The 7,280-nt window shown below is 40.2% G+C and overlaps 1 pseudogene; it reads left to right on the top strand.

Annotated features, from left to right (window-relative positions):
* Positions 1-742: 742 nt before the first annotated feature.
* LOC100768445 lies at positions 743-1,631 on the top strand (annotated as a pseudogene).
* Positions 1,632-7,280: the final 5,649 nt, after the last annotated feature.

The following is a 7,280-nucleotide window of genomic DNA, read 5'->3' as shown; positions in this document are numbered from 1 at the left end:
ATAATTAGCAAATTGCCACAAGGTGCTTCTGGAAGGTAATTTAGTCCCACTGCAGTTCTGCCTGAAAGAACAGCATGGAGCAGCCAGCCAGCCTGGAAATGCATTGCTCTGAGATGAGATGACTGCATTTATGAGCAGATATTACTACACAGTGTTCCTCACAGCAAAGGACTTTTCTGCACCTGGTACACACATACTTGACTCCCAGAGAACAGATGCAGGTGTGAAATGAAGGTCACATCTATCCGAGTGACGATGACAGCTCCAGTCCTGTTCCAAAGCCTGAGGCAATTGGTCAGGCAGCTTCTAGAAAGTCTATTGTCCAGCATGCCGTCCAGGCCCACTCTGTGAGCATGAAGAATGTGAAAAACTAAGGTCTTCTCTTCAAGTATATCAAGATACTCACACTTGACCCCTCACTCTTCATTGACTCCAATGATCAAAGTTCCAATTCCTTAGTATAAGCCCAAATGTGCCTAGTTTATACAAAAACATGTAGACAGGGGTCATCTTCTGAGCATTCCTTTCATTTTTACCTTCTAGCCATAGAAACATGAACACTGGCACTGAGTGTAGGAATAAAATAATGGTCCTCACTTCATTTATTGCCTGATTTGACCTTCTAGCAGTTTAGATGTATTACATTTTAGTACTTGCAAAAGCCTATGGGTTGGCAGCTCCGTCCACTTTCTCCCTGCCCTGAGCACCGAGGATCCGGCCGCTGGCCTCTCGCCACTTCCCTCGTGCCATGGCCCCGAAATGGCAGTCCGCGCTCCTGCCCCAGTCCAAGAAACCCAAGTGGGTCCCTGCAGCGAAGCTGGAGGACAAGCTGGCCTCGCTCAGCCTGCCGAAGGGAGAAAAAGAACAGCAAGAAGCAATTGAACACATTGGCGAAGTACAAAATGAAATAGAGAGACTTAATGAACAAGCCAGTGAGGAAATTTTGAAAGTAGAACAAAAATATAACAAACTCCACCAGCCATTTTTTCACAAGAGGTCAGAATTGATCGCCAAAATCCCAAATTTTTGGGTAACAACATTTGTCAACCATCCACAAGTATCTGCCCTGCTTGGGGAGGAAGACGAAGAGACTGCATTACTTGACCAGAGTTGAAGTGATAGAATTTGAAGACATTAAGTCAGGTTACAGAATAGATTTTTATTTTGATGAAAATCCTTACTTTGAAAATAAAGTTCTCTCCGAAGAATTTCATCTGAATGAGAGTGGTGACCCGTCATCAAAGTCCACGAAGACCAAATGGAAATCTGGAAAGGATTTGACAAAATGTTCAAGTCAAACACAGGCCAGCAGGAAGAGGCAGCATGAAGAGCCGGAGAGCTTCTTTACCTGGTTTACTGACCATTCTGATGCAGGTGTAGATGAGTTAGGAGAGGTCATCAAAGATGATACTTGGCCAAACCCCTTGCAGTACTATTTGGTTCCTGATATGGATGATGAAGAAGGAGAGGCAGAAGATGAGGAGGAGGAGGAGGAGGGGGAGGAGGAGGAGGAAGTCTTGGAAGATATTGGCGAAGAAGGGGATGAAGATGAAGATGAAGAAGATGAAGATGATGACGAAGGGGAGGAAGGAGAGGAGGATGAAGGCAAGAATGACTAGCACGGAAGACTGATGGATTCCAACCCTCTTTTTGACTTTCTTTTATTTTCAATTTTCTCCAGTCCCTGGGAGCAAGTTGCAGTCATTTCCCTCCTCTCCCCAATCCCTCTTGTGCTCATTCGCCCTGTTTTTGAGGTCTCTTCTCAACACCATGGTTCTCAACTTATTTGGGGGGAAATACCTTGAGCAAAATACAACGAGAAAAGAATCTCCATCTTCTGTTCTAAATTCATTTTTATTCTCTCTCAGACTATGGATTCAACACTACCAATGTGCTCTGTGGGTGGGAAAGAAAAGCCCTCTGGCTCCCTGGGCTCTGCAGGAGACTGGGAGAGTGCTAGGTCCCTGTGTAGAAGTGCATAGAATTCTAGCTTTTTTCCATTCTCTGTATACTGGGCTCAGAGATTTCACTGTGTCTCTATGTGAATACAGACAGTTAGCATTTACCAACATGTATCTGTCTACTTTCTCTTGTTTAATAAAATGAAAAAAAAAGAAAAAAGGAGGGGTTAGAAGGTCAGCAAGGGTGGGTTTGAGGTGTCTGGGGGGTAAGTGGGCATTGTGACAACATGGCTTCTCCTTTGGCATGTTTAATTGTGATGTTTAGCAGACATCCTTGCAGTTTAAGGTGACACTTTTAAAATAAAATTCTCTCCTAACGATGACTTGAGCCCTGCCACTCAATGGGGGAATAAACAGAACCTGTAGGGTTTTATTTGGAAATGACATTCTCTGTTGTAACTTTATTTTTAATTTTTTTAATTTTTAATTTTTTTTTTTTTTTAGGTTTTCACTGGAAGGAAAAAGATGCTCTTTTTTTTTTTTTTTTTTTGGTTTTTCGAGACAGGGTTTCTCTGTTGCTTTGGAGGCTGTCCTGGAACTAGCTCTTGTAGAGCAGGCTGGTCTAGAACTCACAGAGATCCACCTGCCTCTGCCTCCCAAGTGCTGGAATTAAAGGCATGTGCCACAAAGTGTACAAGTTGCTTTGTTACAATAAAACCAGTGTGTACACAAAGGACCAGATGCTTTTCTGTCAGGGCAGATGCTCAGTATGACCTTCCAAGTTTGACCTGCATAATGACATGTCAAACTCTGCCTCCCTAACTTGGTATTTTTTGATACGCACTTTGCAGGATGACCTCAGGGCTATGCAGACTGAGTTAAAGGGATTTGAACCATGTCTTAATGTCCATAATTGAGTGATTGGGTATAGTTTGCTGCCATGGACTTGGACCCTTTATTTTTTATCTCAATTTGGCATTTTTTTTAATGGGCCTTTTGTTGCCTGGATATTATGACACTACTTGCTCCTACTGTGTCACAGAGCTGTTACTCTAATACCATCTGCACAAAAGACAGCTACAGGCATGTCTACATTGGCAGTGAACTGGCCAAGAAAGTGGGCTGTCGAGTATGCAGTCCATAGGGTGGTCAGGAGTGCTGTGTCCTAGGTATGCTACAGAAGCTAATTTCATTAAAATACATACAATTCTGTTCATTTGAATGGAATAGAGATAGGAAGGCAATTCTCTCACATTGTTAAGAGTAGTTGCTTGTGCCCCAGTGGATGTCCCCCACTTATGCACATATAGACAGCACTAATTGGACTTGGGGGATTATTAATAACAAAAATAGTTTAAGAAGAATATGAAATCAAAAGAGTGATGAGGTGGGAGCACTAGGGAGGATTAGAATGAGATAACAGTAGGTGGACATGATCAAATACACCATACATAGAGTCAGAGAGATGGCTTTATCAGGGAAAGACACTCTTCACCAACCCTAAGGACCTGAGTTCCCATCCTTGAGTCCTAGGTGGTGGAAAGAGAAAGATGACTCCTCTAGTCTCCACAGTTGCACCATGGCATGTGAACTCACACACACATACATAATAAATAATATATGTAATAAAATATATATTTAAGATACATTGTATAAATTTATGAATTTTTCAGAGAATAAGTGATTATATGAAAAGAATGGCTATCTTGTGTAAATGAAGTGTTGGCAATTTTTTCATTACAGTTTTATGTTTTTATAAAAGTCATGTAATATTTTATATTATGAAAAATAATGTTTTTAGATTATTTGGGTAAACTCTAAGAATAGTACTGCTTTGTGAAGATGGTAGGATATATGAATCAGAAGAAAGACCTAGGATTCAGTCCCCCACACACAAAACTTAAAAGTAAAAATAAATGAGAATACTGGGTAGTGAGTCACAGGAATGAAGTTCCCATTTTGGCTCTGCTTCAGATCTCTTCCCCCACTTATGTCTTGTTTGTCCAAGAGATGATCATAATATCTAGGTTTTCTGTTCGCATTATGTATCATGGTTAATTTGTGAATGTAAGTGGGGAAAAGAAGTATGAAATAAAGTGAAAGGTGGGGAAAAGGAGATAAATCAGTGGGTAAAGTGACTACTGCAAAACCAAGAGGACTTGAGTATGGATTCATAGTACCCATGTAAATGCTGAGGGACTGAGACAAGCAGATCCCATGAGCTTGCTGGCCAGACAGTCTAATCAAATCAATGAACACAGGATTCAGGAAGAGACCCTATCTCAAAAGATAAGGTGTACAGTGATAGTGGTAGATACACAACATCAACCTCTGGCCTCCACATGTGCACATAGAGCAAACACCACAAACACACACACACACACACACACACACACACACACACACACACACACCTTGATGGGGAAAGACGAGAAGGGTATGAAGGGGGAGAAAGAAAGGAAGGGGGAAGAAAGGAAAGGAAGGAATGAAGGAAGAAAGGAAGGAAGGAAGGAAGGAAGGAAGGAAGGAAGAAAGAAAGAAAGAAAGAAAGAAAGAAAGAAAGAAAGAAAGAAAGGAAGAAAGAAAGAAAGGGAAACCAAGAGAAGCCAGACCAATAGATGTGAACTGGGAAGGTTTGATACAAAGTTGACTTAAAGGAACCTCCCAGTGCTCTTGGGGGTCCTGTACTCTTTCACCCTTAGAATCTGCACAGATTTTCTATTGCTTTAATAGTTAAACCTTTAAATATCTCACAGAGTGAGTTTCCCATACCTTTCCATCAGGATAGAAATTAATCTCTATGCCAAAGCAGGAGTGACCTAGGAATGTAATGAAATCAAACTGAGATCCACACCTAGTGCCCCAGGCCAGAAATGACTCACCCAGGAAATAAAGCAATTATTCGTGCTATCTGCCCATTTCACCTTTAGCCCTTGGTTTATGTGGAAAACAATTCAGTTAAAGATGGTACGGATTAACTCTTTCCCCCAAACACTCCCAGGTCCTTTCTCTCTGAACCCCTGACATTAGGAACTTGTGAACAAAACTTCTCTCCAGTCTAAGTTGACAGCTACCAGGACCTCAATATCTCCAGAGACAGAATGTGAGAAACAGAAATTTTCACTCTGCTAATAAAAGTGGGGTTTTCATTTCCAGATATTTGAAACACAATCATGACCTTAGCTCTCAGAAGATCATGCTGAAGCCTAGAGTGACTCCTGGACAATCAGAGCCTATCACTACCAGAGATCCAGGTGTGAAAGAACTTCTTTGGAAGCCACAGGATGGCAGGACTACTATCAAAAGAATATTTTCAATTCCTGGCTTGGAGGTAGCATTTCACAGTCTATAATCATACATAACCTTGCAGGAAGAAATACAGCTGTGAGCTTCTACTTTATAGGGACACATTTTTTTTCGATAGTATGAGGAGGACTTGAGGTTGAGTCCCTATCTAATTGGAATTTTCTTATTTCTGTGAGAAACACTGATGAAATTGATTGAATAAGTAAGGAGATCTTGTTCTTGGCCCAGATCACCTGAGTGCAAACTCTTCTTTAGTTTATACTGGTCACTTAACTTGTGTATCTCAGTGCTCACATCTGGTTAATTGGGTATGATAGTGGTACCATATAAAACTCAAATGGTTAAACCTTTTAGTTTCAGTCATAGTCCTTGTCATTGTCATAGAGGATCATCAGTCCTCTTTGATTAGACATGGGCTATGGTCTGAATGTTTGTGCCTGAATGAAAAGTTTATAAATTGAAATATTAACCCAATATAATAATAGTATTTGGAAGTAGAATATTGGTAGGTATTTGTAATGTAAGTGTGAAACCTTCATGAATGAGATCAGTGTCCTGCCAAAGAAGCCCAAGATAACTAACTCATTTAAGCCTTCCACCTCTTAAGAATACATCTGTGACTTAGAAAGACATATCCCCCAAAATCCAACAATGTGTCCTCTCTAATCTTGGAATTCTCAGCCTCCAAAACTGTAATCAATAAATTTCTGATGCTTAGAAGTGGCCTACTTGATGACACTTTGGGTAGAACAGTCTAAATTAACTAACATAAGAGACTTAGAATTTCCACCTCTTCCTATCCCTGAAAATTCAGGAAGGTTTACAATAAAGACAGGTATGCTAAGAGATGGGAAGACAACAATATAAGAACACATCCAAGAACAGGAAAATCAATAATACACCACCAGAGTCTAGGGACTCTACACCAGCAAGACCTGAACATCCCAACTCAGATGAAGCAGAAGAGAGCAACCTTAAAAACAACTTCATGCAGATTATAGAGACCCTAAGAGAGGAAATGAGAAAATCCTTCAGAGAAATGGAAGAAAAGACAAACCAAAAGATGCAAGAAATCAAGGAAGCCAAGGAAATACAACTAAACAATAGTTAAAGAAGGAAGGAAACAGTTCAGGATCTGAAAATATATATATATTTATATATACAATAAAGAAAACACAAACTGAGGGAATACTGGAAGTGGAAAAGCTGAGTAAACAATCAGGAACCACAGATGTAAGCATAACCAACAGAATACAAGACATGAAAGGCAGAATCTCAGATGCAGAAGATAAACTAGAGGAAATAAATTCATCAAGCAAAGAAAATCTTAAGTCCAACAAATCCTTAACACAAAATATCCAAGAAATATAGGACACCATGAAAAGACCAAACCTAAGGTATAGAAGAAGGTGAAGAAGCCTAACTCAAAGGTGCAGAAAACATATTCAACAAAATCATAGATGAGCTAGGCATTGGTGGTGGACGCCTTTAATCCCAGCACTCAGTAGGCAGAGGCAGGCAGATTTCTGTGAGTTTGAGGCCAGCCAGGTCTCCAGAGCCAGTGCCAAGATAGGCTCCAAAGCTACACAGAAAAACCCTGTCTCAAAAAACCAAAAAAAAAAAAAATCATAGAAGAAAACTTTCCCAACCTAAAGAAAGACATGCCAATGAAAGTCCAAGAAGCCTACAGAATACCAAATAGAGTGGACCACAAAAGAAAGTCCCCTCGTCACATAATAATTAAAACACCAAACATACAGAATAAAGAAAGAATATTAAGAGCAGCAAAGGAAAAAGGCCAAGTAATATATAAAGGCAAACCTGTCAGAATTACAACGGACATCTCCATGGAAACTCTGAAAGCCAGAAGGAACTGGATAGATATTTTACCAACTCTAAGAGAACATGGATGACAGCCCAGACTACTATACCCAGCAAAGCTTTCAATCACTATAAATGGAGAAAACAAGATATTCCATGACAAAACCGGATGTAAACAATATGTTACCACTAATCCAGCCATACAAAAAGTACTGGAAGGAAAACCACAACCTAAGAAAATTAACTACACTC

This window comes from Cricetulus griseus (genome assembly GCF_003668045.3).
Source record: "Cricetulus griseus strain 17A/GY chromosome 1 unlocalized genomic scaffold, alternate assembly CriGri-PICRH-1.0 chr1_1, whole genome shotgun sequence".
Classification (NCBI taxonomy): domain Eukaryota; kingdom Metazoa; phylum Chordata; class Mammalia; order Rodentia; family Cricetidae; genus Cricetulus; species Cricetulus griseus.
Note: the sequence above shows the minus strand (reverse complement) of the source record. Positions and strands in the feature narration are given on the sequence as shown.